Source organism: Podarcis melisellensis, assembly GCF_964234715.1.
Source record: "Podarcis melisellensis genome assembly, chromosome: 5".
NCBI lineage: Eukaryota > Metazoa > Chordata > Lepidosauria > Squamata > Lacertidae > Podarcis > Podarcis melisellensis.
In genome coordinates this window covers 82,687,414-82,700,287 of record NC_138537.1, presented here as the reverse complement: position 1 = coordinate 82,700,287, position 12,874 = coordinate 82,687,414, and the positions used below count along the sequence as shown (strand labels likewise).

The 12,874-nt window shown below is 41.3% G+C and overlaps 1 protein-coding gene and 1 long non-coding RNA gene across 2 annotated transcripts in view; both read left to right on the top strand.

Annotated features, from left to right (window-relative positions):
- LRMDA (leucine rich melanocyte differentiation associated) overlaps positions 1–12,874 on the top strand; it is a 733,109-nt gene that overhangs the window by 633,268 nt on the left and 86,967 nt on the right.
- LOC309371307 lies at positions 3,400–7,741 on the top strand. The gene is made up of 2 exons (XR_014169034.1): positions 3,400–3,869; positions 7,600–7,741. It is a non-coding gene; the product is annotated as an uncharacterized lncRNA (long non-coding RNA).

Genomic DNA, 12,874 nt, shown 5'->3' with positions numbered 1-12,874 from the left:
ATATTAAAGGAAATCATGAGTTTAAACTTTCCTATATTTCGAAGATGCAAGGTTCCATCGATAAGTGCAGGAAATATTAAACTACACCATTAATGCACAAGGAGAACAATAAAATATCCAGAGATCTTATTTCAGTTCTTTATTTTTACTTTCGAAATGGAATCCATTATCTTACGTGAATGATTGTAAAGACTTACTGTACCTTTTAGGGATTCTTTTATGCTGTTTTTATAAATTGCCAATTGTAATCAAGTAGTATGGACTTGGGTGCATGACATCTTTATTGGACCAATTTATACAGATGAAAATGTGTGCAGACTTTCTAGTTTCACAGAAACTTTGTTAAGCAAAATGGAAAAGTACCTGTCTTTTATAATATATGGGAGGAGACACAAACCTTTCAAATCTGCAATCTATTTTAAAATAATACTCTTCAACAAGAATATATTATAGATGTGAAACACATACCCCCACCAGCTCAACTAGTAATTGTCCGTGTTTCTGAACTTGCTTGATGAGTTCTTAGAGAAAACTTCCATCGTCCCTACCATCCCAGAATTCTCTTGATTCCTAGTGTTGGTGCATGCATGCTGCTGGTGCCTTGCTTGTACTTCAGCTGGTGCAAATGCTGCTGAAAGGGTTTGAGCTACAGCCCATTCAGTCTGCACTGGCTTCCAGTTTGTTCGTTTGTTTCCTGAGCTTAATTCAAAGCTCTTAACGTGGGACTTGACCTCTTTCCGCAGGGCCTGCAAGACAGAGCTGTTCCACCAGGCCTTTGGGCAGGGCACAGCCTGACTCCCTCCTTTGGCAATCTTCACAGAACTCTAGCCCAATGGTTGTCATTAATTTGATTTGAATTAATTTTATAATGAAATGATTTCAGAATGTTGTATTTTTTATTTATTTATAGAATGTTTTATTTGTTTTATTGTTGTTAGCCGCACTGAGCCTGGCTTCGGCTGGGGAGGGCAGGAAAAAATATTATTATTATTAATAATAACAATAATAATAATGGTTGGGATCAGAATATTTAATGGACTACCTTTCCCCACATTGAATTTGCCCATTCACAGAGGAGTCCCGGGACAAGGCTTTTACATTTGTGGCTTGTGGTGATCCCTGCCTCAAGAGACCCAGTGGATCTTCTCCTTACTGGCATTGCAGCACACAATAAAGGCCATTTTGTTTCCCTGTGGCCCTTTCAGGCAGGAAGGCAGGGTATAAACATTTAAATAAACAAGTGCTTGAACTTATAGCATCCATGGATACCGCCGTTTTGCAACTGCTTGCCTAGCTTAAGAACCAGTGAGGAAGCACACACATCTGTCTATTTCAAACAGTTCACTTTCACAGCAATTAGTGAGGGTTTCATTTAAATCTGAGGTTGGGGTGAGAGTGGAGGAATTCCATGCATGGAGCTGCCAAGCAGCTGATGTTTAAGTGCCATACCTAAAGCAGACCATACATGAACAGAAGCTTGTTTAGCATTCCAAACTGTAGATACATGGCCCTCAATTCAGATGTCAGTCAAGTATTGCAAGGTGGCAAAATTTACAATCTGAACCAGGTAATTGTGAACTTTGGGTTCCTTACTAAGATGCACATTTTAGTAGTGTGTCAGGCACTGCCAGCATGATATATATAATAGTGCAATCTAATACTGATGTGAATGTTCCTTGTATAGAACATTAGGGATGAGATTTAGGAGTGGTTGAAATTCACCGTTGTCACCCCAGAGCCACTTTGTCTTCCAGAGCCCACTAGCAGGGCCGGATTTAGGTCTGATGTGGCCCTAAGCTACTGAAGATAATGGGGCCCTTTATATGTCCAGCTGTCCTTTGTCAACAACAAATTGTCGCTGTTTTTGTGTTGAATATATGCTATATGGTAATTTATGAACCTAATAGGTATCTAAATGCATTTGCACATAACAAAATATGTATTTTATAAAAGTAATTGCTGAACTTATCTTATATTTTGGAAATGTACATCCAGTTTTTTTCCCCTTTAATTTTTTTTGTGGAGCCCCAAGAGAGTGGGGCCCTAAGCTATAGCTTGTTAAGCTTATATTTAAATCCGGCACTGCCCACTAGCATAATGCTGCATGATGATGTAATCTTTGGGGGAGGGGGGAGGGATGTCCTGTTACTCCAGAAGCTCTTTTCAGAGCAGCACTACATCATCATGTAGCATTTGTGTCAGAGGGCTTTTGGAGGAAATGGTAGTCACCTGGAAGAACTCCAGGGGGCAGTTTGAGAGCAACAATGAATTTTGTGTCCATCCCAAAATGTTCCCATCCAACCAATGATTTTGCTACCTACAAATAGGGTGGCAGAATGGCAATGCCACTGTAGCTTGCCTCTGACAATCTGTCCCAGCCCTTTGCACATGCACTTTGGCTTGCACAACTACCACCTCCTCCGCAGTTGCTTACATAGTGACTGTTTCCACCCATATGGTTTACAGTGGTACCTCAGGTTAAGAATTTAATTCATTCCAGAAGTCCGTTCTTAACCTGAAACTGTTCTTAACCTGAAACACCACTTTAGCCAACAGGGCCTCCCGCTGCCACCGTGCCGCCAGAACACGATTTCTGTTCTCATCCTGAAGCAAAGTTCTTAACCCGAGGTACTATTTCCGGGTTAGCAGAGTCTGTAACCTGAAGCATCTGTAACCTGAAGCTTATGTAACCCGAGGTACCGCTGTATTTTCCAGCATGGTGTAGTGGTTAAGAGCGGTAGACTCCTAATCTGGTGAACCGGGTTCGCGTCTCTGCTCCTCCACATGCAGCTGCTGGGTGACCTTGGGCTAGTCACACTTCTCTGAAGTCTCTCAGCCTCACTCAACTCACAGAGTGTTTGTTGTGGGGGAGGAAGGGAAAGGAGATTGTTAGCCGCTTTGAGACTCCTTACGGGGAGTGAAAGGCAGGATATCAAGTCCAGACTACTACTACTGCTGCTACTCTTCTTCTTCTTCTTCTTCTTCTTCTTCTTCTTCTTCTTCTTCTTCTTCTTCTTCTTCTTCTTCCATGTGTACTTACAAAATACACATGGTACACAGCCCCTTGAAACATGCATGGCTTCTATATTCTGAAAACATATATGGAAGAGAAATTGCATAGGTAGAATCCTTTACACATAAATGGACGGATGTGGGAACAAACTATGGAGGCAGCAGCAGTAGCCACAACAGGAAAGAAAAGTGTAGAGTCCCAAAAGCAAAGGAGAGAGGGTGGCCACTGTGACCTCATGATGGTGCGGCCTCCTGGAAGGAGAGAGAAAAGCCACTGTGACCTCGTGATGATGATGTCTCCCTGAAAGAGGGAGAAAAGCCACTGTGACCTCATGATGATGCTGCCTCCATGAAGGAGTGAATAAAGCTACTGTGACCTCATGATGATGCTGCCTCCCTAAAGGAGAGAGAGAATGGCCACTGTGGCATCGTGATTACGCTGCCTCCCTGAGAGAGGCTTTGTTGATGGGATTGTGCATCGTATATAGTTTTCAAGAGGGGTGAAGCATATATAAATAGGTCTAAGAGTTATTAAAAAAGAACTTAAGACTGGGGGTTTGTGGCTTCTGGATTCTTAAAAATGTCACTTTATGGAGATCTTAGTAGTTTTCTGAGACTCCCTTGTCTTACAACATCTGATCTAGAGGGAATACTACCATGGGCAAAAGGAGGTGTCTCTCTCCAGCTGTTAGATGCATTTGCCAAAACTGAGGTTATTCTAGAACATGTTAGACATATATGATGCTGCTCTAAATTCTACTAAGATTTCAGTCAGCCAATATTCATCCCAGACTTGGAGTAACAGACTATTGTTGACCTATCTTACCTAAGTATAATGGTGGAGAGCATTACAGCAGGTAAATGTAAAACACATTATTTTGCAGGTGGCATTGGTTGATTTTTCTATTGACAAAAGGTTACACCAGTATCTACCATTGGGGATATACTTCCTCCCATCCCCAATTTCCTCATCCACCTGGTTTTGGCATGCCTCCAGGGTTTTAGAGATGAAAGTTTTGTTCATCTGTGACAGCCACATGTTTTTCTTCATCAGCCTATGTAAGTTAACCTGAAGGCTTGAGCTCTTGGGCAGCCAACCACTGAAGTGTGTTCCTGTATCACTTTCTGCTGTGTCTGAATATATCTAATTTCATGAGACATCCTGGCTTCAACAAATTATAAACCACTCTTGGAAGAAACCTTCAGGGCAATAAATTCAGGGCAGTCAAAATGTTGTTTCTGTAATGATAGCATGAAGGCAACCATTAGCTGGCCAAAGCAGAGAGAGCTAATGGGCTTGCTCCTTTACCATAGCCAACAGTTTGCAATAGGAAGTGATGGCATCCCATCCTTTATAGCTATGCATTTATGCCTGAAATTCTGGAAGCAGGCCTTCCTTCCACGACTGTGTATTGTTGCCAGGAGAAAGGCTTGCTTATCCAGCCCTTGCAGAATGTATCATGAGTAGAACTAAAGGGTAGAGTACTGACCTAAAGCCACTCCCACCCCCAGTCAATATAATATAGAATATATGTGCTCCATCATCTTGTACTGTTTGCCAATGCTGGCAATTCATAACACAACTCGTTCTTTCTCTTGGCAAATGTAATACATCCTTAGTGTCTTTCTTGGGTAATTTTAAAGCAATGCAGTAGTCCATCTACATTCTTTCCTGGTTTTGTTTGCATCTGTTCATTGCAATGCAGAAAGCAAAAAAAAAATGTTTTGTCCTCCCAGTACTTGGACGGCTAAGTTAGTTGTTTGATTACCTGAAGGAGATTCTCAATCACTTTATATGAGTAAGTGCCAATGGGAAAACATGCAGGTTCTGGCTTGGGATCCAGCTATAAGTACCCAGGTTGCCTTCTGAGAAATTTTTGAAATGTTATCGGTGCTGCTTTTGCTTACATGGGAGTTTGGGGGATTTTTCTCAAAAGCAAATTCAAATTTCAGTTGAAATTTTGTCTTAGGTTTAAATTCAGTAACAACTATAACCCTTTTTCTTAATGACGTTGCCACATGCAAAGTTGGCCTGGTTCAAATGTAACACTAAGCTGGGGTCACCAATATGGTGCTCATTTCTCTTTCACTCTCCCCCCACTAAAAGAAGCATTACATTGTCACCTTCAGATGAGGTTATGGTGTGAACTTGGTTGTAGTGTGTGTGGTGCCCGCAGTGGTTTCTCCAGTTTGCAATTGCATAAACAGGGCCAAAAAGGATGGCAAGCCCTACACAAATCAACCTGTGGCTTAGTGTAAACAAGCAAGCATGCTGTTGCATGGAGCAAAAATCATGGCTGCTCCGCTCCTCCTCTGATTCTACTGCTGCCACATTATAAGGAGCTAAGCCATGGTTTAGCCTAGGATTGCATGTGAACCAGGACTCATGGTTTTTCTCACTCCAAATATCCCAAGCACTGTAGCCAAGGTTTGTTCTTTAAAGGAGAAGAAACCACATACTTGGGTTCTCCAGTAGCACTAAACTAAACCATGACATAGTTCTTTTTAGCAGGCCTAGGGAAAGAAATGAACCCATTGCACTCTTTGCTCCACCATCAGTATACTTGCTCGTTCATGCTTAGTATTATATGTAACCAAGACCATTATATTACTGAATAATTTCATTTGCTTTCAAATCCTATGGACGTGAGCTGTGTGCATGTTTTAGTGTTTTCGTTTTTGTTTTAAAGTATGGCTGTGATTCCCCCCCCCCCTCAATTTTATTGTTTTATCTTTTTGTAAACTGCTTTGAGGTTTTGTACAATCAAGCAGAGTATGCATTTTATTAAATAAATATGCATTCAAACAAACAATGGAGACACAAGCAGCTTTAGAGCCACATCACACTCCAGTATGGGTGGGCCATTGATGAACTGAAAAATCTGTGAGACTAAGGCATCCTCCCTCCTTTCTAAGTCTTGTATCTTGTTCAGTTTATTGAGAACTTTAAAACAATTCTACAATCTGTTTAAATGCCTTTATTCCGAAGCAAAACATGTTAGCGGTACTTGGTGCTTGATTGGGCTCTGACAGATACTGGCACTTTACAGTGTGATGAAAATGGAGATAAGATTTGATTAAACAGAGCATCAATAGAAACACTAGGCTTCCATCTCCCTACAATGAATGTTAACAGGGAAGTGTTTTCCAATTTGCATTGCCGTTTAAGCAGCCGTGCCGTAATCACTGAAACAGTGTAATGACTTAATCTCCCTATGGAGTCACCCTGTTGTGGTTTTCTGAGGGATGCTAGCCATTTTCCCACACGGTATACACCATGAAATTCAAATAACACGAAGAGAGATGTAATTCATTTCTCTGTTGCCTTCTGCTGGGCTTCATTCCCAGAGCCTAGAGCAAAGATATGCGCGCACACACAGACACACACGTACGTACGTATGTGTGATAATACGGCAGTCTCTGCACACCTGTTCTGAATTATCCATGGAAGTACCATGGAGAGGGAGAAACTCATCATTGTTTATCAGTGGGATGGTAGGGGTGGAAATATCATAAATTTGTTAGGATAAGAAAGAGGGGCGGGGAATCAGTTTTCATAGTCAAGTTGGTATTCACTGATAACATGTCCAAACCATTTGCATACTTCTGAGGCAAATGTTGAAGCATGGTTCATATGTTACTGGAAAGGATGTGCTTGCCACTTTCCCATGACCACAATACTCCAATAACATTTGGAGGCGAAACCATGTGTGCTTTCTGAACACATGGCTGCTCCTCAGGCCAGTGTCAGCAGCCAGGATGCTGGGTGGGGAACCAGCATGGGTACTTATTTATATATATTTTAATTTTTCCCACTTTTATTTCGGGGAAGAAAACTGGAAACTGCTAAGAACAAATCAAAATACATTAATACAATCAAACACATACAAGGGGGGTGGGGAGCGTGACCAGCCTTTGAAAACTTCCTGAAACATTATAAGATCTTTATTCTGAGGTTGGTGTTGGCTTGTTAGGCCATGAGGTTGTATTTTGTTCAGGAAGAGACACATGGTTTAAATGCAGAAGGTCCCAAGTTCAATCTTCTGCTCTGCTTACAAAGATTCCCTAGTAGATAAGCTGGGCTGGTCTCCAACCTGTAGCCATGGAGAGTCCTTGGTGGTCATCAAAGATAATACAGGGCTAGACGAATCAAGGGGTCTAACTAAGACAGCTTCATGTGTATCTATTTTTAAGGCTTTAATCCTATAGTTGCTTACCTGGGAGTGATCCCCCTTTAACTGAGCAGACATGTATAGGATTGACCTGTGGGCCATGTTACTAAGTGTCCACAACTTTGAGGAACATGCAAGAAACAAGTGAAAGTAATTAAAACTGGGCCACAGTCAGTGGAAAGCATTCCTGTACAAGCTGCATTAAAATGAGCTCTGTGTGGTAGAACCTTTGTGCAGCTCCTGTTCATTTTAAAGGGGCTTGAGCACGAGAAGTTCCCTCTGGATTGTGCCCATAATATTTAAATATTTCCAGCTGAATTTTTAATGTAGTTTATTGATCTTTCTCTAAGTGGATGATGAATAATTGTTTCTCACACTCTCTCCCCCCTTTTTGTATTTTTATTGATTTTAATAGAAACAAACAGCATTACACACACAAAAGAGGAAAAATCAACAAGGAATCATAGGGACAAAGGACAGCACAAATCGCATATTGTATTCTGTGGCAAAATAAAATTTAACCCAAGAGTTTAAAATATATTTGTTGTTAAAACAAATTACTTTTGGTCTTTAATTTTGTTTGGCATAGCACTGGGTGTTTTACACAAAAAAGTAATACTTTTATGAACAAAATTTTGGAAAGAATAATAGAAGGGAGTGTATATACCCTTTAAAAAGTAAAGCTCATGTTGCATAAATAGCTGGGATTGATTTAAATCAATTGAAGACTATTTCATCACTTTAAGTGCCTTCTCAGACAAATGTCCATTATTACTCTGTTCCTGCAATATCGAGTGATGACTCTGAATGAATGGGTCATCACAGATCATTGTTTTACACTTTTAAAACATTTTTATCTTTCCCTTTGCTCAAATACCTCAGGGCAACACACATGATATCCTGCCCCCCTCCCCATTTGACTCTTCCAGACTGAGAGGCCTGTTTCTTTTTGTTTGTTTGTTTTTAACTAGGATCAATTCACAGATGTCGTTATAGACCTGCTCACATTTTGTGTTTCGCTACTGAATTTTCTCCATGCTATCATCCTTGAGTACAGTCATAGCTCGGGATAAATACTCTTCAGGTTGAGCGCTTTCAGGCTGCGCTCTGCGGCGACACGGAAGTAACGGAGTCTGTTACTTCTGGGTTTCTCCACTCGCACATGCACAGATGGTCAAAATGACATCATGCGCATTCATGGAAGTGGCAAAACACGACCCGCGCACACGCAGAGGTGCTATCGCGTCTTGCGTTCCGTTCGGAATGCGAACGGGGCTCCAGAACGGAACCCATTTGCATCCCGAGGTACCACTGTATGTGCAAGCCCTCAATCAAGTAAAAACAATGCCACATGAAGCTTCAGTATGACTGGTACAGTTGGGTGGAATTTTCACAATCAGAGCAGAACACTTGGGGGACACCTTTGATCACAGAAATATCTTCTAAGTAGGCATGGGTGAATCTGAATTTTGATTTCACTCAATTTCTAATTTGACTAATGTTAAATTCAGCTTTCCACATTTCTGCATCAGTCTGTGATGTGTGAATTTCTCCTAATAAGCACATTTTGTATGCCATTTTACCGAATATGCACAATTTTGCAAAGCATTCTTACCTAATACAGTCGTACCTTGGAAGTTGAATGGAATCTGTTCCAGAAGTCCGTTTGACTTCCAAAGTGTTTGACTTCCAAATTGCAGCTTCTGAATCAGAAGCTGTAGAAGCCGTGCTGGATGTTCGGCTTCCAAAAAAAGTTAGAAAACCGGAAGAGTCATTTTCGGGTTTCAGTTGTTCGGGAGCCAAAACGTCTGAGTTCCAGGGCAATTAACAACCAAGTTACAGCTGTATAATGGATTTCTGTACATTATTTTCACTAACAGCTGCATTTCTATGCACATCCCCTGGTATAAGCATTTTTGTACAAGTTATTTGACTGGATAGCTGCATTACAATATTCAGGGAAGTGCCATTTTTGAAGAATGACACTCTTCAGTTAGTGTATTGTTTCAGAAAGTGTGAATTAATTAAGTTCACTTAAATGTGAACTGAATCAAATTTATCCCCATCCCCTATTTCCAAGTGTGTCTGAGTATATACATTATGTTTCTACATGCCATCACTACCTCATTGAGAACATCATGTAAAAAAAAACCAGTCACCATCTAAACCAGTCCCCTACTTCCAGATGTGTTGATTGACTGGTCTGAGTTACACACGCATGTTCCTTACTTGACAACTGGAATACAAAATGCTAACTTTATGTCAACGAACTGACCATCACAGATCTAAAGATAAAGCCAGAACTTTCATATCTGGCTGTGTTGCATATGTTATTCCATGGGGTTGCTTCACATATTCGACTGCCCAGCTATCAAAACTACATTAATCAAATACAGAGGAATTAACTGATGTGCCTCTACATGAACCAGTCTTTGCTGAGGGGGAGCCAAGAGTGTGAACTATTGAATTGCACTGTATGTGAAGTAATAAGAATTTGTGGTAAGTAGAACCTTGCATGTCAAGTACTTCAAACAAAACCTGGGATTTATTATGGATTAACACATACCAGGTTTGTCCCTGGTTGCCTTCCAGCTTCTTAGGGCACAGAGTTGTACCAGAAGCCTCCTTGCTTGTTGCACTTGTTGCCGCTAAGCATTATTTTCTTTTATCTGGGATTCCCAGTAAGAACAATATAGCAGTATCTTGTTACCACACCCTTTGCCTCCATCCATGGGTCCAGTTGGGCATGGTCTCAGCACTCCAGTCCAAGGTGCATTCCACTCTCTTTCCTGCTTTTTGGGCTTCCCATCTCATTTCTCTCTGGGCTTCCTCCTCCCCACAGTTCGTTTTGTCTCTTCCATTTTGTACCCATTGAGTGGTTTTTTATTTTAACCCTTGCTTATCTGCATTTCCTTTGTGCTGGGCCCCTCTTAGATGCCTTCTGTTGCATTCTGGACCATCTTCAGATCCCTTCTCTGACTGGCTTCTGTACCTCATGGTACAACCAGAGTGAAGACAGGTCTTCCTGCAGTATTTAATCTGTGATTATTCATCCTCCTATTCAAATTATTTGATGTCTGTACATGAGCACAGTGAACCAGCCCACTAAAATATTTCCATGCACAAGTGAATTCAGAGAAAAGAAACAGGTTTTAGCATTGCAGAATTTTGAGAGAAAGGTATGTTGATAAACAAAAATTATCCACTTATTGAGTGGAGAATAGTTTGCTTTTATTTGTGGGCTAAAGAAGGGGATATAATCAAATTGTTTTCTTAGCAGTCATTTTCTAAGAAGTTCACATTATAATTCATCAAGAGTTGATTCAATATGTGTAATTGAAAGTTGTACGGTAATTTAAAACACTTTCCTTGCTCTTTTGTGAAGAGTCCAGGCTATATAGATCATTTTAGCATGTAATCTATACATATTTGGTATTTTATGATTTTATCGGTAGATTTATGTGTCGGTAAAATGATGGCTATTATGAGTCTACAACTGTATTTAATTCCCGACTTTCTAATATGCATTCACAAATCAATGAACCTAGCTGTCTCTGCACCTGATTCCCAAGCTATTTAGATTCCTGTACTTTGCCCTACATGGCTTTAGTTGTACTTAAAAATAGACATTCATGTGCCAGAATGAGACTGGAGAACTGTATTGCAATTCACACCCCATTAAAAGCAATGCAGGGTGGGTGCACAACATTGACACCTGGATGTGCATTTGGGTCTCATCAGATTGACTGCTGTAACCCAGTGGTGGCAGCTGGTCACCATTTTTATTTCCCATTAGTCTCCTGGAAACAATGCTAGATCGACATAGAAATATACAGAAGAATTGTGGGAAAAAATAAAAACAGCAGTCCTCCAACCTTCAAATAAGGTGATGAAAGTGGTCATTTAGGGTCGACCCTTTCAGATATATCTTGTTTCTAGTACACATGGGAGTAATTAATAACAAAGCCCATTTAATTTGCCATTTGCCATTTCACAAAACACAATTTTGTTTTTCTTGTGTTGTTTTGGCTAAAATAACACACTCTGGGCAATCAGTACACCAGGTGGAAAAGAGCCTTCAGCAATGTGTTTCTAGTGCAAATGGTTGTGACTAAGACTTGTGGGAGTAGAAGTGCACAAGAATATCCCTATTTTCATCTGTGAAATGGTGTAGGGTATGCCATAGCGCAAACTGTTTTTTGGCAATCTTGGTGAGATGTAATCAAATCAATTTCCTGAAGCAGCCAACAGTTCCCACAAGGATTGTCCCACATTTACAGCAGGAGTCCCATGAGTTTGCCCCATATCCCATTAGGAAGAAGCACCCTCGGCATCTGTTGCATTTGTGGAATCCTGCCCACCTGCTCTATAGTAGTATGAGATTAACCAGTCACACTTTATGAGGACTGAAAAGGAATTTGGATGTCCCTTGACTGGCCCATTGGGGCACATTTCCCCCCTCCTCTATTCTGATGAGGGGTATTGTCAGTTTGTCTAGTTGGATTTTGTTTGTGGGGCTTTTTGTATTTTTTTGAACAGTAAGGTAAAGGTAAAGGGACCCCTGACCATTAGGTCCAGTCGTGGCCGACTTTGGGGTTGCAGCGCTCATCTCGCTTTATTGGCCAAGGGAGCTGGCGTACAGTCATGTGGCCAGCATGACTAAGCCACCTCTGGTTAACCAGAGCAGCGCACAGAAACGCCGTTTACCTTCCCGCCGGAGCATACCTATTTATTAACTTGCACTTTGATGTGCTTTTGAACTGCTAGGTTGGCAGGAGCTGGGACCGAACAACGGGAGCTCACCCCATCACGAGGATTCGAACCGCCAACCTTCTGATCAGCAAGACCTAGGCTCTGTGGTTTAACCCACAGCACCACAGTAGACTCCTACAATTACACTTGATACAAGGTGCTGTTAGGACTCCCTTTTGTTTCAGAAGTGGATTGCAATACAGTGGTACCTGGGTTCTCAAACTTAATCCATTCCGGGAATCCATTCGACTCCCAAAAGCGTTCGAAAACCAAGGTGCAGCTTCCAATTGCCTGCAGGAGCTTCCTGCACTCAAGTGGAGGCCTGTGTCAGATGTTCGGCTTTTGAAAAATGTTTGCAAACCAGAACACTTACTTTTGGGTTTGCAGCGTTCAGGAGTTGATTTGTTGCCATTCGGGAACCTAGGTGCCACTGTATAGCAAGTGGTGGAGAGGCGGGAATAGTTACATGGTTCTTGAGATCCTGGTTGTGGTTCTTTGGATTCCGGACTAGGATGCATTGCAAGGTTGCTGATGCAAGCAGCGCTGCTCTCTTCAGTCTTGCAAACCACTACTATTTGTCTGCAATATCTTACCTTTGGGGAAGGGGAAAGTAACAGTGGCAGAGGGGGGTGTTCCCAGGCATCCAAAGGAACTCCCCTGGAACTGACCACTTTATACATTACATTTGCAGCTGTGCTACACCTAAAAATGTAAAGTATGATTGCAAAATGTATAGATGCAGATACACTCATTAAGGCTATTTACAAACTCTTGTTGAATGCACACTCAATTTCAAACACAAGCTTGTCTTTGGGTAATGTGTGAAATGGCCCTGAATATAAATTCAGTCGCTAATAGAATACTATTCAGTATATTGGGGGTTGGGAATGCAATCAATTTGTGTTTCCCCCCCCACACCAAATATCCTGCATGTGGTT